This window comes from Macaca nemestrina, chromosome 9 (genome assembly GCF_043159975.1).
Source record: "Macaca nemestrina isolate mMacNem1 chromosome 9, mMacNem.hap1, whole genome shotgun sequence".
Classification (NCBI taxonomy): domain Eukaryota; kingdom Metazoa; phylum Chordata; class Mammalia; order Primates; family Cercopithecidae; genus Macaca; species Macaca nemestrina.
The window spans coordinates 94,020,410-94,045,091 of NC_092133.1; the positions used below are offsets into that span (position 1 = coordinate 94,020,410).

The 24,682-nt window shown below is 39.2% G+C and overlaps 1 long non-coding RNA gene and 1 pseudogene across 3 annotated transcripts in view; one reads left to right on the top strand and one right to left on the bottom strand.

The window, feature by feature from the left end:
* LOC105499828 (uncharacterized) overlaps positions 1-24,682 on the bottom strand; it is a 50,021-nt gene that overhangs the window by 10,476 nt on the left and 14,863 nt on the right. Inside the window, exons 4-5 of one of the 2 annotated variants that reach the window (XR_011607485.1) lie at positions 21,562-21,678; positions 12,791-14,244 (exon numbers count right to left, since the gene is read on the bottom strand). The exons of the other annotated variant lie outside the window; for it this stretch is intronic. This is a non-coding gene — a long non-coding RNA (uncharacterized lncRNA). Of the gene's footprint in view, positions 1-12,790; positions 14,245-21,561; positions 21,679-24,682 lie in introns of those variants that run through there. 2 annotated transcript variants of the gene reach the window in all.
* Positions 7,011-8,105, top strand: LOC105499829 (enolase-phosphatase E1 pseudogene; annotated as a pseudogene). Its single transcript, XR_011608042.1, has one exon. The product of XR_011608042.1 is annotated as an enolase-phosphatase E1 pseudogene (transcript).

Here is a 24,682-nt window from a genome sequence, read left to right on the forward strand (position 1 = left end):
ACAAGAAAAAATCAAACAACCCCATCAAAAAGTGGGTGAAGGATATGAACAGACACTTCTCAAAAGAGACTTATGCAGCCACCAGACACATGAAAAAATGCTCATCATCACTGGCCATCAGAGAAATACAAATCAAAACCACAATGGGATACCATCTCACATCAGTTAGAATGGCAATCATTAAAAAGTCAGGAAACAACAGGTGCTGGAGAGGATGTGGATTAATAGGAACACTTTTACACTGTTGGTGGGACTGTAAACTGGTTCAATCATTGTGGAAGACAGTGTGGTGATTCCTCAAGGATTTAGAACTAGAAACACCATTTGACTCAGCCATCCCATTACTGGGTATATACCCAAAGGATTATAAATCATGCTGCTATAAAGATACGTGCATACGTATGTTTATTGCAGCACTATTCACCATCGCAAAGTCTTGGAATCAACCCAAATGTCCATCAATGATAGACTGGATTAAGAAAATGTGATATACACCATGGAATAGTATGCAGCCATAAAAAAGGATGAGTTCATGTCCATGTAGGGACATGGATGAAGGTGGAAACCATCATTCCGAGCAAACTATTGCAAGGACTGAAAACCAAACACCACATATTCTCACTCATAGGTGGGAATTGAACAATGAGAACACTTGGACACAGATTGGGGAACATCACACACCGAGGCCTGTCGTGGGATAGGGGGTGGGGGGAGAGATAGCATTAGGAGATATACCTAATGCAAACGATGAGTTAATTGGTGCAGCACACCAACATGGCACATGTATACATATGTAACAAACCTGCACGTTGTGCACATGTACCCTAGAACTTAAAGTATAATAAAATAAATAAATTAATAATCTCCTACGAATCAGTTACAGAATATATTCAAAGAGCCAATTAAGCATCAGAAAATGTGTTCATCAAGCACATGCAACTTAAAGTGACAATGGGATACCATGACACACAGACCAGATTGGTCAAAATGAAAAATACAGACAATGCCAAGTGATAGCAAAGGTATGGAGCAACTAGAACTGGTGAAGGTAAAATAGCACAACCACCTTGAAAAATTCTTAGGCAGCATTTAATAAAGTTAATATATACATTTCCTAAGACCCAATAATTCCATTCTTGTTATATACCCAACAGAAATGCATACAAGTGTACCAAACGACATGTATAACAATGTTCATAGAAGCATTATTTGTAATAGCCAAGAGCTGGAAACAACCCAATTGTACATCAATGGTAGAATGAACGCATAAATTGTAGTGATTGTAGTGTATTCTTACAATGAAATACTATAGCGCAATGAAAATAAATAAACTATGGCTATATGCAACAAGATGGATAAATCTTACCAACAATGCTAGACAAATGAAGCCAAACCAGAAATTGCACATATTCTATGAATCCATATATGCAAAGTTCACAATAGGTGATAGTGGCTACTCCTTTGGGAAGGAGTGAGGAAAGGACTAAGAGAATACTACAGAGGGGGCTCTGAGTGTTTGTAATTTCTATTTCCCAATCCAGGTGGGGTTTACATGAGCATGCTAACTTTGTGGAAATTCATTGAACTGTAACTAAACATACGGAATTATTTATGAATAAAATGATACATAATTCAATGGGAAGCTGGGAGGATAGGGAGGAGGTGTGGGGGCACTAAAGAAACATGAGTGACCAAATGCTTACAATTGTTACTGTTGGGTTATGGAAACCTGGGGGTTTGTGTAATATTCTTTCCATTTTGTGTACGTTTAAAATTTTCCATTATAAAAGGGACAAAAAAAAAAAAAGAGAGAAAACAAACAAAAAAAGTGTTGCACTCGTTAGTAAAAATAATCTTAAGGCCAGTTACTAAAAAGTAAACCCCTACAATTTTGAATAGCTATTTGCTAATACATTGATTTGCTGCCTTCTTGGGGTTAGCTTAGCTTCCTTTTTTAACTTGCTCCCTTCCTTCCCTGTAATAAAAGTCCATTCATTTTTTAACTTGCTCCATTCCTTCCCTTTAAATAAAGTCCTGCCTAAGCCCCAGACTCTATTTACCACATCTCCCTTAAGATTTGAGATTGTTCCTTTTTAAGTCAGTGATCATGTCTCTCCCTGTTCTCTTAGTGTAACACTTACATTACCCAGCAGCAGGCCCTCTGTTTGGGGCAGCCCATGATGTTGCTTTTCTGATTAATCTTCCCTTATCCATAAACTTACCTGTCTAGAATCAGGAGAAAGTGTGTGCCCTGGAGCTGGATTCAGAGATCCATGATTACTTAATTCCACTTATGACTCCATCATTACACTATTTTAGGAAAATAAACAGATCTTGATTCTTTCATAAGAGCGGGATTACTCAGCAAGCAAATGGGAAAATCAGCAGGCCCAAATATGCGTGCATAGCAGCTACTAGTTGGAAATTTGAACACAAAAATCTTTATCTACCCCAGTCTGTGGGCCACAAATCTGGACTGAGTATAAAAAAGAATAAAACCAAATACCACATGTTCTCACTTATTAGTGGGAACTAAATATTGAGTACACATAAACATAAAGATGTGAACAATAGATACTGGGGAACATGAGAAGGGAGGGAGGCAGTAAAGGGTTGAAAAACTATGAATTGTGTGCTATGCTCACTACCTGGATGATGGATTTATTTGTTTTTTGTTTTTTTGGTTTTTTTATTATTATTATTATTATACTTTGAGTTCTAGGGTACATGTGCATAATGTGCAGGTTTGTTACATATGTATACTTGTGCCATGTTGGTGTGCTGCAGCCATCAACTCATCAGCACCCATCAACTCGTCATTTACATCAGGTATAACTCCCAATGCAATCCCTCCCCCCTCCTCCCTCCCCATGATAGGCCCCGGTGTGTGATGTTCCCCTTCCCCAGTCCAAGTGATCTCATTGTTCAGTTCCCACCTATGAGTGAGAACATGCGGTGTTTGGTTTTCTGTTCTTGTGATAGTTTGCTAAGAATGATGGTTTCCAGCTGCATCCATGTCCCTACAAAGGACACAAACTCATCCTTTTTTATGGCTGCATAGTATTCCATGGTGTATATGTGCCACATTTTCTTAATCCAGTCTGTCACTGATGGACATTTGGGTTGATTCCAAGTCTTTGCTATTGTGAATAGTGCCGCAATAAACATACGTGTGCATGTGTCTTTATAGCAGCATGATTTATAATCCTTTGGGTATATACCCAGTAATGGGATGGCTGGGTCATATGGTACATCTAGTTCTAGATCCTTGAGGAATCGCCATACTGTTTTCCATAATGGTTGAACTAGTTTACAATCCCACCAACAGTGTAAAAGTGTTCCTATTTCTCCACATCCTCTCCAGCACCTGTTGTTTCCTGACTTTTTAATGATTGCCATTCTAACTGGTGTGAGATGGTATCTCATTGTGGTTTTGATTTGCATTTCTCTGATGGCCAGTGATGATGAGCATTTTTTCATGTGTCTGTTGGCTGTATGAATGTCTTCTTTTGAGAAATGTCTGTTCATATCCTTTGCCCACTTTTTGATGGGATTGTTTGTTTTTTTCTTGTAAATTTGTTTGAGTTCTTTGTAGGTTCTGGATATTAGCCCTTTGTCAGATGAGTAGATTGCAAAAATTTTCTCCCATTCTGTAGGTTGCCTGTTCACTCTGATGGTAGTTTCTTTTGCTGTGCAGAAGCTCTTTAGTTTAATTAGATCCCATTTGTCAATTTTGGCTTTTGTTGCCATTGCTTTTGGTGTTTTAGATGTGAAGTCTTTGCCCATGCCTATGTCCTGAATGGTACTACCTAGGTTTTCCTCTAGGATTTTTATGGTATTAGGTCTAACATTTAAGTCTCTAATCCGATGATGGATTTATTTGTATTCCAGACCTCAACATTACACAATATATTTTTGTAACAAACCTGCACTTGTACCCCCAAATTTAAAATAAAAGTTGAAAAAATAAAAAGAATAAAAGGTGATTGGCTGTGTCATACAAAAATACTATGACTTATCTTAAAATTAGTCTCTGACCCATGAGGAAAAAAATCAGACTTCTTCGTGCAGATCTAGTTGACATTATTAGACAACTCTACTAGAGTTCTGCCTTAGTGGTTGTCATATACGTTGTTATAGCCATCCTTGAAAAGAAAAAAACAAGACAGGAAAACTGAAGCTTCAAAATCCTTCCTGTATTTTCTAAATATCTCTCATTGTATTGCTTGCATTCCTCCAACTGATAGATTCCAGAAGCTCACATAGTTGCAAATGAAAACATGAGTAGTAAATATACCCCCAAATTATTTTAGAACTCAGCAATTATAAATTGATTTTTATTCATATAGTTATCTTTTTATTGATCCATAATTCAAATTTAGCAATAAATTAAAGATAAATCATAAATGAACACTTGGAAAAAGGTTCAATGTTGGCATTTAATAAAAATAGTTTAATATGTTCTTATTCCTTTCTCATAAAAAAACTGGATGAAGAGAAATTTTAATCTTCATAAAAATGTAAATTCCAATGTAGATCAAATATTTGGTTGTTTTGTTTGTTGAAAGCGTGACTTTGTTTGCTTCATTTAGAGAGACTATAAGATGAAAAAGTTTAGCACTAGTAAGAGAATTAAGCACTAGAATCACAGAGAATGGGATTTTGAAATGCCCCTGTGAGTTTATAGACGTTCCTAAAGTTCCATGTTTAATATTCTGAATAAAATAGGTGGCTATGCTCAGGACCTTGGAAGTTAATAGTAACTTCTTTCTTTTTCAGATACTGTGTTGACCAGTGGTGATGCCACTGCCTATTTATTTGTTGAAAATATTGTTTACACAGTAAATTTGCCTCTGTTTATTGAGCCATTCTTAGCTCATGTGTGGCTTGTACTTCTCTGAACCCTTTATATAAGAACTCTCCTTGTTACTATTCCTTATTTTAAATCTTCACAATGTATTTGATAGATCCTTTAAAGGCCTGAATGGTTATGAAATGTTTACATTGTTGTTTTTGAAGATTACATAAAATCAGAATTTTTTGACAGGTGGTTAGCTGATTACCCCATTCTTCAAATGACCATTTCACATTTACCTGCAAAGGAGAACAACACTCAGAAAGGTGATGTCTCCCAAATCATCCAAGCTAAGAGAAAGTCTTTCTCTACTATTAATGAGAAGGTCCATCATAGATTGAGAGCTCTTCTGGAAGTGAATCTGACTGTATGTTCCCTACAAACAACCCCTAGAGAATTAGCTACTGAGATGGCTATATTTTCAAACTTAGCTGCCTTGGTGAAAGCAGTTCTGGAGTGGAGACATGGGATTTCTCATGGAAAGTGAAAATAACTCACTAAGAATAAGGTTTTTTCATACTCTTCTGTCTTTTCACAGTATATTCTTGTCGCTGATTGTCAGAATCTGGTTTTGAGACTACAGCTTGGACTAAAGTTTTGTCTAGAATTGTTTCTTTATTCAGTATAGACATTTTCATGCTATGATTTATTTTTAAGCCTAGGGGAAACAATAAGCAATGTCTGGCTATCTTATTTCAAATTTGATATGTAAAAATTGTGGATTGATTTTTATTGGAGCAAATTTGCAATGGAAAGTCTTTAGGTGATTTATTTGTTTGGCACCTAATACAGCTCTAAGTTCACAATAGTCATCTCATTTCAAATGTAAAGCCTCACTGTAAAAACAAAAACCATATACATACCCAAATGTATAGAAAATAAAGACTAAAAAAATTTGATTTTTGTAATTTTATCACCAAAGAGACAGTCACTACTAATGCTTTGCTGGGAATCCTTCGAAACGTTGTTCTATGTCCGTGTGTGTGTGTGTGTGTGTGTGTGTGTGTATGTGTATTTTTAAATAAGATGATGCATTATACAACAAAAGGCTTTGTTATTTAAAAAAAATTAGACACATGTTCTATGCCTTAAAATGTAATTCAACAAAATTATTGTTTATGATTAAAGAGTATTAAGTTTTACAGATGTTCCATCACTTATTTCAGCAGTCTCCTATTTTAGACATTTTGGTTATTTCCAGCATTTAAAGATTATAACTAAATTGTTATGTTTGCCTGTCATGAACTGTCATAACCTGGCTAATGTTTAAATACTCTACTAAAAAAAAAACATGAGTATGAGGTGATCAGTCTATGTGGAATCAGTAATCTCCTATGATAGCAGTCCCCAACCTTTTTGGCACCAGGGACCAGTTTCATGGAAGACAGTTACTCCATGGACAAGGGGACTTCCATGAGTCCCCTAGGAGCTGGTTTCAGGATGATCCAAAAACATTACATTTATTTTGCAGTTTATTTATATTATATATTACATCATAATATATAAGAAAATAATTATACAATTCATCATAATGCAGAATCAGTGGGAGTCCTGAGCTTGCTTTCCTGCAACTGAACAGTCCCATCTGGGGGTGATGGGAGACAGTGAGAGATCATCAGGGATTAGATTTTCAGAAAGAGCACTCAACCTAGATCATTTTTGTGCACAGTTCTCAATAGCATTCATGCTCCTGTGAGAATCTAATGCTGCTGCTGATCTGACAGGAGGCAGAGCTTCAGGTGGGAATGCCAGTGATAGGGAATGGCTGTAAATACAGATGAAGCTTTGCTTGCCAACCTGTTGCTCACCTCCTGCTGTGGGGCATGGTTCCTAACAGGCCATGGTCTGGTACCAGCTCATGGCCTGTGTTGTGGGTTGGGGCCCCCTGCCCTAAGAGACAGTGGTGATTAATCCAGGTTGGATGTGATGATGTCTTAGCCTGGGATGTTAGAGGAGAAGGCAGTGAGATGTTGTCAGAGTCTGAATTTATTTTACCTTTTTAAAATCTAACAGAACTTGCACATGGATTAGATTGTGAGTTATGGAAGAAAGAAATAAGTCAAGATTCATCTTTTTTTTTTTTTTTGAAGAAAATGCTTTTATTAATCACAACATGAAATCAACAGATATCCTATTAGAATTAAACCAGGATAAATACTGCTGTCCACGAGTTCAGGGGCTCCTGGGCGGCCGCCTTTTCCAGTGCCAGGTGTGCAGAGGTGTTCTCTTCCCTACGCGCGGCGGGCTGCACTTGGTCGCTGGCTCCAAGAGCGCGCGGGGCCGTCGGAAGCCCAGGACGGTACCGGGGGCAGCAGCCGCAGCCGGCGCCGCCCTCCACCCTCCCCGACTGCAGGCCGAGTCCCGTAGCATCCGGTAGGGAAATGGTCGTGCTTTCGGTCCCCGCCGAAGTCACCGTGATCCTGTTAGATATCGAAGGTACCACAACCCCGATTGCTTTCGTGAAGGACATTTTATTTCCTTACATCGAAGAAAATGTTAAAGAGTATCTGCAGACACATTGGGAAGAAGAGGAGTGCCAGCAGGATGTCAGTCTTTTGAGGAAACAGGCTGAAGAGGACGCCCACCTGGATGGGGCTGTTCCTATCCCTGCAGCATCTGGGAATGGAGTGGATGATCTGCAGCAGATGATCCAGGCCGTGGTAGATAATGTGTGCTGGCAGATGTCCCTGGATCGAAAGACCACTGCACTCAAACAGCTTCAGGGCCACATGTGGAGGGCGGCATTCACAGCTGGGCGCATGAAAGCAGAGTTCTTTGCAGATGTAGTTCCAGCAGTCAGGAAATGGAGAGAGGCCGGAATGAAGGTGTACATCTATTCCTCAGGGAGTGTGGAGGCACAGAAACTGTTATTTGGGCACTCTACGGAGGGAGATATTCTTGAGCTTGTCGATGGTCACTTTGATACCAAGATTGGACGCAAAGTGGAGAGTGAAAGTTACCGAAAGATTGCAGACAGCATTGGGTGCTCAACCAACAGCATTTTGTTTCTGACAGATGTTACTCGAGAGGCCAGTGCTGCTGAGGAAGCAGATGTGCACGTAGCTGTGGTGGTGAGACCAGGCAACGCAGGATTAACAGACGACGAGAAGACTTACTACAGCCTCATCACATCCTTCAGCGAACTATACCTGCCTTCCTCAACCTAGAGAAGGGTTGCTAAGGCAGACCGCACTGTTCCCAGAGTTGTCCCTGTAGTGTCTAGGTTTATTCTAATGGTAAAAGTAACTTACTTAAAAAACATACATGTACACATATGTATGCAAGTATGTATATATGTGTATGCTCAAATTAACTTCCACAGGTACACAAGTGAAAGAAGATTCATCTTTTTAAGAGGACAAAGGAGGAAAAATGAACAACTCGGTAGATGCTTAAAGGAACATTGTTAAGAGGCAATATCCATTTCATATTAAAAAAAAACTTTTTACAAAATGTACAGAACAATTGAAGTCCCAAAATGATCAATAAAAACAACTTACTGATTTTGTCCGTTCAGCTACTCTCTTAACAGATTAATGAATCCATGTTGTATATGGCCTTAGGTTGAAGCAAACACTTGCCATGAACTGAGAGGGGCCTTCTGTCACTATGGGATAAATCTTAGAGGAAGGCCAGCCATGACAGCAAAAGCATGTTCATCTTCAGAGTACTTTGGGGACACTCATTACTGGAAGTCATTGTTAAAAATTCTGAGACAAGGGAGTTAGGAAGATCGAACTCCCCAGTAAGCTATGAGTCATAAGAATCTTTCCATAAGGAGAGGTAACTTGGAAGCAGGGATTCTGTAGCAGGTGGAGTTTGGATGAATCTGCCAGGCCAGCTGAGAAGCCCTGTCTGAGTGACTGTCTTCCTCTTCAGTTCAGTCATCTGGCTGTCTGGGGGAGTATGCTGACCTGGCTGGTGTTTTTTGGCATCTACTCAACCATCTGGCCCGCCATTCTCATTGCCCCAAATATAAGAATACAGATAAGTATGTCTAATTTGGAGTTTGCCTTCTGTGTCTTGTGACAACAATGTTTCTCTATGTGTGGGTAAACGGGCCTTCTGTGTTTTACAACTGCAATGAGGTTCAGTAGAGGCTGGTCCCCTACCTGTTTCTACCAGATCTATCAGGAGGTAAACCAAATTTTAGCACCTGGAAGATGTCACTCAGTCCACAGAAATGGCATTTTAAATTTAGTGTATTATAAAAAGTCAACTAAAATCCTCTTAGTTACCTGGCATGTCCACATTTTCATAATAAATTATGTGTTAATTGCACATAGTACTGACATGTACAGTTTGTGGCCCTTTGGAAACTGGAGTTATTTTGAGTTTTTCATAATCCAGTGATTATATTGGTTACAGTTTTGATGTTGTACTCTAATTAGTAGTTATCCTCTGCTGAGTCACCTATGGAAGTTAAATGTAACAGCTCTATGAACCAGCATCTCTCATTGTTCATCTCTTTGAACTAGAGAGGCTGAGATTAAAGACCTTTATACTCATTTGAATGTCTCTCTATTCTTTTCTTTTATATTACCTTTGTCTAGTGCATGAGATTGAGCCATCAACAGTGACAAACTGGATCATGGAATTTCACAGTATCAAGTTTGGATATAAAGGAGCTTGGCAATCTTGTGGTCCACAACACCTCAATTTACCAAGGAAGCTGTGCAAGCTCAGGTCTCCAGGTTCATCCCAGGAACCCACAGCGCTCCTGTCCTTAGATCCCCAAAACAGGCTGTGGGACCCTGTGCTTTAGAGACCTCTGCAATGGCCCTCCCTAGCTGGGTGTGTTCCTCTGCACAGAGTGAAAAGTTGTGATGCACACAGCCAGTCTTCCCACTTTTAATCTGTTCTCTGGTCTCCCAGGAACCCGAGTCTCTTTCTCAAACAGGAAATGCCCACTGCCCAGGCCTGCCTGGGCCTCCTGCCAGATCCAGGCCAGTTTGCACAATCCTGGGCCCTAGGGGCAGCTGTTTACAAGGGACGTGCACTGAGTAGATTGATGTTTGCACTGGTGTTTCCACACACGTTAGAAGAGGATGTTCATGCTGGGTCATGGAACCCAGGTGGGAAGGGAAGAACAGTGGGTCAGACTTTAATTGGTGTTTCTGACCCAGGAATACATCTTTTAGGGGCAGGCCTGTGCATGGCACAGCTGTCTGCTATCTCTGCCTCACTGTGCAGAAGTAAACAAAATCCCCCAGGTTCACCCAAGTCTAGACCGTGTCCAGCTGCTGTTTCTTGTGAGGTACATATTGAAGGTAGTTAATAAAAATTGTTGAACCAATGAATTGGTCTGTCTTGTGCACCAGGCTATGAGGTCTGAAAGGACTGGATCAAGGTCTGTTTTGCTCATTACTGTATCTCCACACACAGGAGACATACTTAATAAATATGTGCTGAATAAAAGTGAAAGAAGAATAATAAGTCAAGAGTTATAAATCCAGGAACACTCTAAAAAATCCAGGCCAGACACTTTTGACCAGATAGTGTAGTTAACTATAGCAGTATCCTCCATATGTGTGTTCAGAGCCTGCTCTGAGGGACTAGGCAAATGCAAGTGAAATGCAAGTTTGCCAAAAGGTTTCACCCACCTGTAGGTACATTCAGGGTTACATGAAGACTGCCTGATTTCAGGACTTATTTCCTTTATTTGCATAATGCTTGTCCTCAGTCCTTAAGATGTCCCCTTCAGCATTTCTGAGAGTCCCCAGGGAGTGTCTCACTTGTGATTAAGAAAAAATCTAACTTTATTAATTCTCTCACTGCCTTGTAGACACCACATTTATCCTCCAAGGATCACTTACTCTCCTAGGTCCTGTTCCTCCATTCATAACATTCTTCAGCAAACCCCCACTGCTGCTTCACTGACCACAAAGGACTTTACCACACTCTAGAGCATTTCTGAAAATTTCACAGCAATAAAGCTCGGTGGTCTATGGCAAACTCTCTGCTGTGGTTACCTCTCTCTCCCTTGTAACTTTTAATCTGAGGTGTTAAAAACAGTGCACTATGTGTGTGTGTGCCTTAATATTTATAGTGTTCACTGAATGTTTTTTCAGTTTTTACCTGTGGCTCTCACTTTGCCTAGGACCCACACACGCATCTATGGAATTTGGCTGGGAACAGATATGAGTCACAGTCGCAAAGTTATACTCAGAATCCATATTCTCCTCTGGAAAGAAACTGGGGGGCTCCTTATGACTCCCACCTTCCATCCTTAGGATGAGTTCTCTCCCAGAGGACTCTATAGCCCTCCTTCAATTAGACTGCTGTCAGGGTATCTCACAATTTATTCAAAATGCCTAGTGGCCCAAGCAGGAGACAAAGCTCAAGCTCTTTCCTATAGGCTCTTCAGGTTCCAGGAAAACAGGCTGGCTTCACAAATTCCCCAGACATGCTTGGACAGGCCCAGATTCAAGCTGAAACTCTGCTATCTTGATACACAAAAAAATCTTCAAATGAACTCAGCTGTAACAAACCTTCAAACCACATAAAGCCATCCCAACCTTTGGCAATAAACACAGCCAACAGCAACAGAGGCCATGAGGTGACAGCAAGAGCAACTTAAAGGCCATGAAAGGGAATACAGAAGCCAAATACCTCACAGGATACTCTGCCAAGAACAAGAAGGAGTTTGAGCTTCTGACAATTCTGCTGAAATTCCTCCATGATACTCTTCAAACTAAGAACACAGGTTACTTGACATTATACAAATATATAGAAAGACTGGATATATAAATCATTAAAATAGTTGTGTTTGGATGATGAAATTGTGATGCTTTTTCTAAATAAGGTTTAATTTGTATATTTTGCTACTCTGTTTTCACAATTAAATGGCAAGGGAAAAAATGAAAAAAAAAAAAAAGAGTCTTTATCTTCTGTAAAGAACCTCATGATATGGTATGTGAAACCCAACCAGACAACATATTAGAAAGTTCCAGTCGAAGTTTTTGAAATCAAAGAAGCCATGTGCATCCTTCCTGTCTTGAAAATATTCCACATTTGTGGGATCTTAAAAGGAACCCTGTTTTTCCATTTCTCTCTTCTTAAGCTTAGATCTAAGTTAAAATCTCAGATTCTGTCTATCCTGATTAATGCCAGCTAAGTCTTCAGCTATGGAAAATATGCGACAATGTTTTTGTTTAGGGGACTATGTGTTTTTTCCCCCAGTAACATATCTGTGAGATTAAAGTTTCCCCATAAAAGATCATCAAGGCAAATACTTAAAGGTAGAATATGACTAAATATTTTTAGCTCACTGTCTTTCCCAAAGTTGCCTGCTGATGGAGATTTGGAGAGATGAGGAAAACTTGATCCAAAATTAGATTTGGAAATGTGTTTATATTTTCTTCATGCTTTTCCCAATAGTTTTGACTTTAGTACTGGTAGAGGGAATGCCATGTTACTTGACCGCTGTATGAAAGTCAGGAGACCTAGCAGGGTTTATGCACAGGCAGTTATATAACCTTTGGCAAATCACTTTACCTGCATTAATATCCCAATCAGTAAAGTTAGAATACCACTCACCCTAATTACCTTAGAGGATTGTGGAAATGATATAACAACCTGTGGAAAATCTAAAACAGGCATGCTCTTCTTTTTCCTGGAGTGATTAATTATTTGTAAACCTTCATGAATAGAAAGATTGCTGTGATTTAAACTCCAAATTCTTTTTGCCACATAATTTTAACATTTTATAGGTTCTAAATTGGATGTTTCTCAGCAAGGTCCATTGACCACCTGCATCCAGATCATCTGGGTTGCTTGTTAAAATGACAACCCCTCCACCTGCAGGCAATCTCTCCCTCTCTCTCTGTCTCTGTTTCTCTCTCTCTCTCTCTCTCTCTCTCTCTCTCTCTCTCTCACACACACACACACACACACACACACACACACACACACACACACATGCAATGAATAGGAACCTCTGGGTGTGGCACGCCAGCACCTAAATTTTAATAAATCTCCAGGTGATTGTTTCCTTTAAACTTTGAGAACCACTGCCCCAAAACACCTAAAATATGATGGCTCCACTGGAATGTTTTAGCTCTATGGTACACTGAAGATAGTCACAGCTGAGAATGTCTCTGGAGGAGGAGAGATTAAGAGTGGGAATAGGCCTAGGGTCAGGAGAGGACTTGTTTTCACGTTAAGGTTTGTGGTCTGGGGCCATGTTTGGTTGCCCAACCATCCATTCTTCTTCACCCTTTCCTAATTGTTCCTGTACGTGCTGTGACTTTCCCCCTTACTCCTGGGGAAAACTTAATCCCATCCCCTCTTCTGTAGTGATTGGTTCATGAAGCCAAGAGACATGGGGAGACACTTGTCAGGGGCTTCTGGGATAGCAGCAAGTGTGCTCCTAAAAGAATCCATCAGAGAGACAGCTTTCTCATCCGAATGCTGTCGTTGCTGCTGTGATGCTGGGAATGGTTTGGCCAAAGGAGGAAAACCACCCTCAGAATCCTACTGCTTGCAGACAAAAAGGCAAACAAAACCAAAAGTGTCTTTCTTACTGCTTTATTATTTGACAAGTAAATAAAACCCCAAAGTCTCTGCATGATTGTTAGACCCTATATAAAGCCAGCTTCAAAGCCCAACCCAAATGGGGCACTCAGTGTCTCCTGTGTGTGGCCTGGCATTGTGGGCAGCTCTTGTCAAGGAAGCTTCTCTTCACCCAAGTGAGGCTGTCAAGATGTTTCCTTAGCTTCATAAGCTCCTGGTCAGCCAAGGAAGTAAATGCTTTTTAAGAACAAAATCTTTAGTATAGCATGTTTAGCTGTTTTACTACACCTGAAGTTACAGATTGGTTTACGAACCTTGTAAAGAATTATTTAGTGTTGCAATTATCAGGTTTTTAGGTAATAACATCCCAGAAAATGCCTAATAATCATATCTTAAGCTTATTTGAATTAATATCTAACACAGTATTTCATAGACTCAGTCCAGTTTTCCTCAAGTATCATATTTCAGAAACCTGAGCCCTGTCTGGTGAGGAGCAGTCAGCCTCATCAAGGAGGAAGTCCCATCAGCAGAGGCTTGCCGTTCTGTTTGAAATGACATTGTGGCATATTTTTGTATAGTTTTCTTGAATATTGAAGTTGGCTGAATTATTTGTTGAAGTGCAATTTCCATTCTGCCTTTTAAACTTGTACATTTTGTGGAATAGTAAGACTCACTAACAACAAGTGATATGCTGTTTTTCTGGATGATATTCTCATCTGAATACAAAGCACGATGAGATGAGCAAAGTTAACCTGGCACAGACTTCCTGGTTTCTCCCATACCTGTGACTCTTGTACCTGCACCCTGCGGTCCCCCATTCACGTGTATTTCTCTCCTTGAAGGCTCCTGATATCAATCCCTGTCTGAAGCAATTTCTAGAACAACAACAACAACAAAAAAACTATAACAAAAAGCCATCTTCACTGATAATAAAAAAGTCAGAAACATTAACTTGACCAGTGCTAGAGAGGTGCGTTCTCACAGCCTGTAAATATTTGGGTTCTATAATCAGAAAACTCAGGCATCCATCGACAACAATTCTGTCACAGAATTACTTTTGTCATTGTCATATGTAATGCCAACTGGTTTTTGTTTTTCTTTTCTAATTAACAAATAAAAAGAAGGTACGTGTATATATATATATGTGTATATATATATTTGTATAGGGGTGTGTGTGTGTGTGTGTATATATGTATATATAAAGTTGGAAGTGGTTTCAGATTCTTTTTATAGGCAGTGATGGGCACGGCACCCCCCTTTATCATAATTGCTTCTGGATTCTCTTGAATCCTTTGGATTAAAGTGACCCAAATCCAGTTTTTCCTATTCAGTTAAAATTATAACTGTGAAAGTAGGATTTGAACTAAATTAACCTAATGCCTAAATTATTTATGAAGTTAAGTCTATTGTTCATAATAGGTATACTTGTGTTATTTCTGAGCCTCAGCTTTTCAGGTGTATGAAGGAGATAATATCTATCTTTGGATTTTATATGGAAATTAAAGAAAATAAGTCATGTAAATAGGAGTTTATTGTTTATTGAACAATTACTATGTGTCAGACAATATATTTATGAAAATATGTTTTTACTATATGCAATTACATGCATAAGTTTATCATCAGCTTATTCAGTAATCTGGAACCTCAGGAAACTGAGGCTTAAAGAGGAAGAATCAGGTCCTTAACCAGGGAGGGAGCAGAGTAGCTGGGATTTCCCCTGCAGTCAGTCAGACTCCAAGCTGTGAGTTTCCTCACTTTGTGACTCTGGATAGCACCTACAGTGTTAATGAACCAGGCATCTGAGAAACGGTTAACTCTTTTTAACATTTTGCACTTAATAAATTTAATCTGAAGTGACTTACCCTCCAATGCAATCTAATTTTAAAAATACAAATGTAGAGTTATAAGGAATAAGCAGACTTTGTGTTTGAGCTGCAATCTTTTGTCCACAAGCCCAATCTTTCCTATGGTAAAGCAGGTTTCAAACAGCAGTGTTTAATTTTTATGTACATTATGAAAAGTCAAATGGTATTTCTGGTTCTAGATCCTTGAGGAATTGCCACACTGTCTTCTACAATGGTTGAACTAATTTACACTCCCACCAACAGTGTAAAAACGTTCTTATTTCTGCACAGCCTCTCCAGCACCTGTTGTTTCCAGACTTTTTAATGATCACCATTCTAACTAGTGTGAGATGGTATCTCATCGTGGTTTTGATTTACATTTCTCTAATGACCAGTGATGATGAGCTTTTTGTTTGTTTGTTTGTTTGTTTGTTTGTTTTTTGAGACGGAGTCTCGCTCTGTCGCCCAGGCTGGAGTGCAGTGGCGCGATCTCGGCTCACTGCAAGCTCCGCCTCCTGGGTTTACGCCATTCTCCTGCCTCAGCCTCCTGAGTAGCTGGGACTACAGGCGCCCGCCACCGCGCCCGGCTAATTTTTTGTATTTTTAGTAGAGACGGGGTTTCACCGTGGTCTCGATCTCCTGACCTTGTGATCCGCCCGCCTCGGCCTCCCAAAGTGCTGGGATTACAGGCGTGAGCCACCGCGCCCGGCGATGAGCTTTTTTTTTTTTCATGTTTCTTGCCTGCATAAATGTCTTCTTTTAAGAAGTGTCTGTATCCTTTGTCCACTTTTTGGTGGAATTGTTTGATTTTTTTCTTGTAAATTTGTTTAGGCTCCTTGTAGATTCTGGATATTAGACCTTTGTCAGATGGGTAGATTGCAAAAATTTTCTCCCATTCTGTAGGTTGCCTGTTCACTCTGATTTTAGTTTCTTTTGCTGTGTAGAAACTCCTTAGTTTAATTAAATCCCATTTGTCAATTTTGGCTTTTGTTACAATTGCTTTTGGTGTTTTAGTCATGAAGTATTTGCCCATGCCTATTTCCTGAATGGTATTGGCTAGGTTTTCTTCTAGGGTTTTTATAGATTTAGGTTTTATATTTAAGTCTTTAATACATCTTGAGTTAATTTTTTTATAATGTGCGATGAAGGTGTCCAGTTTCAGTTTTCTGCATATGGCCAGCCAGTTTTCCCAGCACCATTTATTAAATAGGGAATCCTTTCCCTATTGCTTGCTTTTCTCAGGTTTCTCGAATATCAGATGTTTATAGATGGGTGGTGTTATCTCTGAGACCTCTGTTCTGTTCCATTGGTCTATACATCTGTTTTGGTACCAGTACTATGCTATTTTGGTTACTGCAGATTTGTAGTATAGTTTGAAGTCAGGTAGTGTGATGCCATCAGATTTGTTCTTTTTTCTTAGGATTGCCTTGGCTATAAGGGGTCTTTTTTGTTTCCACATGAAATTTAAAGTAGTTTTTTCTAACTCTGTGGAGAAAGTCAATGGTAGCTTGATGGGAATAGCATTGAATCTATAAATTACTTTGGACTGTGTGGCCATTTTTATTGATTCTTCCTATCCATGAGCATGGAATATTTTTCCATTTGTTTGCATCCTCTCTTATTTCCTTGAGCAGTGATTTGTATTCTCCTTGAAGAGTTCCTTCATATCCCTTGTAAATTGTATTCCTAGGTATTTTATTTTCTATGTAGCAATTGTGAATGGGAGTTCATTCATGATTTAGATCTCTGCTTGTCTATTGTTGTTACTTAGGAATGCTTGTGATTTTAGCACATTGATTTTACATCCTGAGACTTTGCTGAAGTTGCTTATAAGCTTAAGAAGTTTTGGGGCTGAGATAATGGGGTTTTCTAAATATACAATCATGTCGTCTGCAAACAGAGACAATTTGGTTTCCTCTCTTCCTATTTGAGTACAGTTTATTTCTTTCTCTTGCCTGATTGCTCTGGCCAGAACGTCCAATACTGTGTTGAATAGTAGCAATGAGAGAGGGATTCTTGTCTTGTGCTGGTTTTCAAAGAGAATGCTTCCAGCTTTTACCCATTCAGTATGATATTGGCTATGTGCTTATAATAAATAGCTCTTATTATTTTGATATATGTTCCACCAATACCTAGTTTATTGAGAGTTTTTAGCACCAAGGGTGCTAAATTTTATCAAAGGCCTTTTCTGGATCTATTGAGATAATCATGTGGTTTTTGTCATTGGTTCTGTTTATATGATGGATTATATTTATTGATTTGCCTATGTTGAGACAACCTTGCATCCCAGGGATGAAGCTGACTTGAACGGGATAGATAGGCTTTTTGATGTGCTACTGGATTCAGTTTGTCTGTATTTTATTGAGGATTTTCATGTAAATGTTAATCAGGGATATTGGCCTGAATTTTTCTTTTTCTGTTGTGTCTCTGTCAGGTTTTGGAATTGGGATGATGCTGGCCTCATAAAATGAGTTAGAGAGGAATCCCTCTTTTTCTACTGTTTGGAATAGTTTCAGAAGGAATGGTACCAGCTCCTCTTCGTACCTCTGGTAGAATTCAGCTGTGAATCCATCTGGTCCTGAGCTTTTTTTGGTTGATAGGCTATTAATTACAGCCTCAATTTCAGAACTCGTTATTGGTCTATTCAGTGATTCAACTTCTCCTTGGTTTCATCTTGGGAGGGTGTATGAGTACTGGAATTTGTCCATTTCTTCTAGATTTTCTAGTTGATTTGCATAGAGCTGTTGCAGCATTTTCTGATGGTAGTTTGTATTTCTGTGGCATCAGTGGTGATATCCCCTTTATCATTTTTTATTGTGTCTTTTTGTTTCTTCTCTCTTCTTTATTAGGCTGGCTAGTGGTCTATTTATTTTGTTAATCTTTTAAAAAACAGATCCTGGATTTATTGATTTTTGAAGGGATTTTCAAGTCTATAAATCTTTCAGTTCTGCTTTGATCTTAGTTATTTCTTGTCTTCTGCTAGCTTTTGAATTTGTTTGCTCTTGCTTCTCTAGTTCTTTTAACTGTGATGTTAGGGTGTTGATTTTAGATCATTTACACTTTCTGATGTGGGCATTTAGTGCTACAAATTTCCCTCAAAACAGTGCATTAGCTGTGCCCCAGAGATTCTGGTACATTGTCTCTTTGTTCTCATTGTTTTCAAAGAACATTGTTATTTCTGCCTTAATTTCATTTACCCAGTATTCAGGGGCAGGATGTTCAGTTTCCATGTAGTTTTGCGATTTTGAGTGAGTTTCTTAATCCTGAGTCCTAATTTGATTGCACTGCAGTCTGAGAGGCTGTTTCTTATGATTTCCATTCTTTTGCATGTGCTGAAGAGTGTTTTGCTTCCAATTACGTGGTCAATTTTAAAATATGTGCTATGTGGTGCTAAGAAGAATGTATATTTTGTTGATTTGGGGTGGAGGGTTCTGTAGATGTCTATTAAGTCTGCTTGGTCCAGAGCTGAGTTCAAGTCCTGAATATCCTTGTTAATTTTCTGTCTCATTGATCTGTCTAATATTGACAGTGGAGTATTAAAGTCTCCCACTGTTATTGTGTGGGAGTCTAAGTCTCTTTGTAGGTCTCTACGAACTTGCTTTATGAATCTGGGTGCTCCTGTATTGGGTGCATATATATTTAGAATAGTTAGCTCTTCTTATTGCATTGATCACTTTACCATTACGTAATGACCTTCTTTGTCTTCTTTGATCTTTGTTGGTTTAAAGGTTTAAAGTCTATTTTATAAGAGACTAGCATTGCAACCCCTCCTTTTTTTGCTTTCCATTTGCTTGGTACATATTCCTCCAACCTTTTATTTTTAGCTTATATGCGTCTTTGCATATGAGATGTGTCTCCTGAATGCAGCACACAGATGGGTCTTACTCTATCCAATTTGCCAGTCTGTGTCTTTTAATTGGGACATTTAGCCCATTTACATTTAAGGTTAAAGTGGGTATGTATGAATTTGATCCTGTCATCATGATGCTAACTGGTTATTTTGCACATTGGTTGATGCAGTTTCTTCATAATGTCATTGGTCTTTATATTTTGGTGTGTTTTTGCAGCGGCTGGTACTGGTTTTTCCTTTCCATATTTAGTGCTTCCTTCAGGAGCTCTTGTACGGCAGGCCTGGTGGTAATAAAATCCCTCAGCATTTGCTTGTCTAAAAAGGATTTTATTTCTCCTTGACTTATGAAATGTAATTTGGCTGGATATGAAATTCTGGGTTGAAAATTCTTTTCCTTAAGAAAGTTGAATATTGGCTCGCATTTTCTTCTGGCTTGTAGGGTTTCTGAAGAGAGATCTGGTGTTAGTCTGATGGGCTTTTCTTTGTAGGTCACCAACCTTTCTCTCTCGTTGCCATTAACATTTTTTCCTTTGTTTCAACCTTGAAGATTCTGACAATTATGTGTCTTGAGGTTGCTATTCTCAAGGAGTATCTTAGTGGCGTTCTCTGTATTTCCTGAATTTGGATGTTGGCCTGTCTTGCTAGGTGGGGAAGTTCTCCTGGATAGTATCCTGAAGTGTGTTTTCCAACTTGGTTCCATTCTTCCCATTGCGACCCCAATCAATTGTAAGTTTGGTCTAGTCCCACATTTATTACAGATTTTTTGTTCCTTTTCAATCTTGTTTCTCTAATCTTGTCTTCACATCTTATTTCAGTAAATTGATCTTCAATCCCTGATATCCTTTCTTCTGCTTCATCGACTCAGTTATTGATATTTGTGTATGCCTCACAATGTTCTTGTGCTGTGTTTTTCAACTCCATTAGGTCATTTATGTTCTTTTCTAAACTGGTTATTGTAGTTAGCAGTTCCTGTAACTTTTTGTCAAAGTTCTTGGCTTCCTTGCATTGGGGTAGAACATGCTCCTTTAACTCAGAGGAGTTTGTTATCACTCATCTTCTGAAGCTTTCTTCTGTCAGTTCATCAAACTCATTCTCTGTCCAGTTTTGTGCCCTTGCTAGAGAGGAGTTGTGATCATTTGAAGGAGAAGAGGCATTCTGGTTTTGGAATTTTCAGCATTTTTGTGCTGGTTTTTCCTCATCTTCATGAATTTATCTACCTTTGATGTTGGAGGCTGATGACCTTTGGATGGAGTTTCTGTGTGGGGGTTTCTTTTGTTGATGTTGATGTTATTGCTTTCTGTTTGCTAGTTTTTCTTCTAACAGTCAGATCCCTCTTCTCCTGGAGTGCAGTTTGCTGGAGTTCCACTCTAGATTCTATCTGCCTAGGTATCACCAGCAGAGGCTGCAGAACAGCAAAGATGGCTGCCCACCTCTTCCTCTAGAAGCTTCATCCCAGAGGGACACCAGCCTGATGCCAGTGGAAGCTCTCCTGTATGAGGTGTCTGTCAACCCCTGTTGGGAGGTCTCTCCCAGTCAGGAGGCACGGGGGTCAGTGATCCACTTGAGGAGTCAGTCTGTCCCTTAGCAGAGCTCAAGTGTTGTACTGGTAGAACTCTACTTGTAAAAATCTGCTGCTCTCCTCAGAGCCGGCCAGCAGGAATGTTTAAGACTGCTGAAGGTGTGCCCACAGCAACCCCCTTCCCCAAGATGCTCTGTCCCAGTAAGAGGGGAGTTTTATCTATAAGCTCCTGACTCGGGCTGCTGCCTTTCTTTCAGAGATGCCCTTCCAGGTGAAGAGGAATCTAGAGAGGCAGTCTGCCACAGCTGCTTTGCTGCACTGTGTTGAGTTCTGCCCGGTCTGAACCTCTAGGCCTTTTTAGTACTGTCAGGGGACAGCTCAGTAATGGTGGATGTACCTCAGTAATGGTGGATGCCCCTCCCCCAACCAAACTGGAACATCCTAGGTCAACTTCAGACTGCTGTGCTAGCAGCCAGAATTTCAGGCCAGTAGTTCTTAGCTTGCTGGGTTCTGTGGGAGTGGGACCTGCTGAGGGAGACCACTTTTCTCTCTGGCGTCAGCCCCCTTTCCAGGGGAGTGAACGGTTCTGTCTCAGTGAGATTCCAGGCGCCACTGGGGTAAGAAAAAAAAAAAAAAAAAAAAAAAAAAAACTCCTGCAGTTAGCTCAGTGTCTGCCTGAACAGCTGCCCAGTGTTGTGCTTGAAACCCAGGGTCCTGGTGGTGTAGGCACACTAGGGAATCTCCTGGTCTGCAAATTGCAAAAATTGTGGGAAAAATGTAGTGTCTGGGCCAGACAGCACAGTCCATCATGGCTTCCCTTGGCTGGGAAAGGGCGCACCCCTCCACCCACTTCTTGTACTTCCTGGGTGAGGTGATACCCCAACCTGCTCCTGCTCACCCTCTGTAGGCTGCACCTACTGCCTAACCAGTTACAATGAGATAACAGGGTACCTCAGTTGGAAATGCAGAAATCACCCACCTTCTGAGTTGATCTTGCTGGGAGCTGCAGACCTAAGATGTTTCTATTCGGCCATCTTGCCAGCCCATATTTGAACTTTGAGTTACCAGCCGTCATAAGTGTTTGGCATTTCTTTGGCTAAAGGCAAAAAAGAGAAATCTAGGTTGCTTTTGTCTGTGCTCCTATGTGTTCTTAGAGTCACAATACTTCTGTAATGATTGTGGCCTGATTTCATTGAAAGATGGAAACTGAAACAAGGTCATATTTAAACGTGCAAATATTTTTCAGTGTCCTCAGATGATAAACCCTATCACTTTGCTCAGCAGTAGTGAAGACATCTCTTGTGCAGGGTGCAGTGGCATCTTGTCATCTTCTGCTTGCTCTGCATTCATTTCCCTTTCTTCTGGGCACATCCTTAATCCCTTAAGGATGTGATCCCTTGCCCTTTTTTGAACATACATTCAAATGGTGCTGGTTCCACCTCTATGCCACCTCTGGGGTCTGGATCTGTGGCCCAACACTAGTCAACCAGGTTTTTCCATAGGCTTTACATGGCTTTGCTGGTTGGTCATTGTAGGGTCAAATTTACAAAGAAAAGGGTAGCCAGCTCAGGTACATTGACAACAGCTGACCAGCTAGCTGACCCAGAGCACTTTTTATGGAGTCCTATTTGGAAAAAGGAGTCAGGCTGGGGGACCAAGGAAAAGCAAAAAAAGAAAGCAAATAAGCTGTAAGTCTGCTTTACGTCATGGTCCAGAACATGTAACCCTCGTGCACCCAACTTATCACCAGGTACTTGCAAGTTAGCTCACTTGCAACCTTGGTATTATCAGTACCGCACAAAGCCCTCTTCAGCACACAGCAGAAACACTATCCTATAAAATCTCCAGCAAGCCCTTGCTTTATTGCAGTTTCTTTCTCTCATGCTGATGTGATCATTGCTTTCTTACAATATATTTTCATACTTTCTCTAATAAATCTGCCTTTCTTTATCTACAACTGACTTGGTAAATTCTTTTGCCCCTGCACCACCAGCCCAAGTATTTGTTGGCCTTATCTGCAACACTTTTTTATATTCCTGGCAAGGATCCATAATATCTAAGTAGGCTCTGTGAACATCCATCCTGTATGACTCATTTGGTTAAGTTCCAAAGCTTGCATAGCTAATTTATAGTGTTGGAGGTCAGGAGAGTGGTTATGCCTGGGTTGAGGAATAATGAATAAGAAATGGAAAGGGCATGAGGAGGCAGTTTCTGACTTTTTAAAAATAGAAGTGCTGTCCACATGTATTCATTTTTTGAAAATGGAACACCACTTGAGATGCACACATTTGATCTGTGCACTTTATGGGTATTCTACTTCTAAAAGGTTTTCACTAAAAATAACCCATAAGATTGTAAAAAAAAAAATTTCTCAGCCTAACTTTTATTAATACTAAGTTCAGACAGGAGGAAGGCAAGACAACAAATCTAAGTATTACATGTCTTCCATATGAAGGCCCTGAGACAGCAGCTTATTTCACATTCACCCTGTGAGTCCTTTAGGTTATAATCACATCTAAGTTTTGATTTGTTTATTGAAAATTCCCAGTTTGGTTTTTTTAGATTGTTTTCTTTAACAGATCAATAATAATTAAATCAATATGTTTTTGACTCTCAATGGAATACTGTTGAATACATTTTTCAGTGGGCTGCTTATGCAATAAATAATCTAGAAATTTATTTCAACATACTGACTTGGATATTACTGCCATTTGGGTGATATTTTAAAATTTTTTTAAATAAAAAAATTAAGGACAAAATTCTTCAGACCAGTTTAAGTGATGAGTGATAGAGGAGAAAAACTAATGAAATATCAGTAAGGAAATCTAGAAAAGAATTATGCTTCTGGAGCAAAAGACAAAGAATTTCTAGAAGAAATGAATGGGCAGAAGTAAGTGCTGCCAGGAGAGTGACCAATGTGAAGGTTAAGGAGAAGTCACGCATTTGGGAAGGAGGATGCCAAAGTGACAATGACAACATGCTGCAAGAAAAGAGCTAAGGTGCACAAAAACCTACACCAAGGCTCAGATAATTGTCCTTTTAAAGAAAAGCACCAATCCACCAGTTGACCTCAAGCAAGTGTGAACAGGGTTACGATGAAAGCACATCTCAAAATTTTTTTCTAAGAACAAGGCATGTAAATGATGAGTTGATGGGTGCTGACGAGTTGATGGGTGCAGCACACCAACATGGCAAAAGTATACATATGTAACAAACCTGCACGTTATGCACATGTACCCTAGAACTTAAAGTATAATAATAATAATAATAATAATAAATAAATAAATAAAAACAAAAAAAAGGAAAAAATAAAGAACAGGGCAATTATTGCTTAAAGATTGCTATAGCCACAAAATAGAGAAAATTAAGTGATTTAGAAAAACACTAGGGGATTTTCCACGCAAGCTTTCATCTAGAGGATTTTTCATCCTTTCAATATAAAGATTTAGTTTTTCATTAATTTTAATAAATCATTTAAATTATACATATGACAAAGGATGAGCAAACAAATTTAACAGCAACTAAAAGACATTAATCTGTATTAGGATGTGGAGAAAAAGATCAGGGCTGAAGCAACAACAACAAAAATAGTAAAACAAATTACTGTCTGAAGGTAGCATGCAAATAAAATTTAAGTATTCGTGGAGAATGCAAAAAGCTAATAACTTCCAAATATATGTCACTAGCACAACACTTTATAGTTGCCTACAACTCAATTTACTTTGAAAGTGGAGATACATCTCTTTTATATTTTGTATTTCTTTAAATACCTAATAGAATACTTGGCACACAAATACTAGGTAGAAAAAAACTGTACATCAATTAAATTTTTAAAATAATTTCTATATCAACTTTAGGATTGTATTGTAATGAAATATTTTTCCAGTGATTCACTGGAAAAAAAAATGAATGCTGTAGATATTTTTCCCCAGATGTGTATTTGTACTTACGTCCTAATGACCAACAGACTACCCTCACAATTGATTCACTTTTAACTCAAGCGTCTAAGAGACAGAAATGCATGTTAGGAATTTAGATGTCATATTACACAATAATTGTTTTCTTTATTCTTGTGGGACATACTGATTTTGAGCATAAGT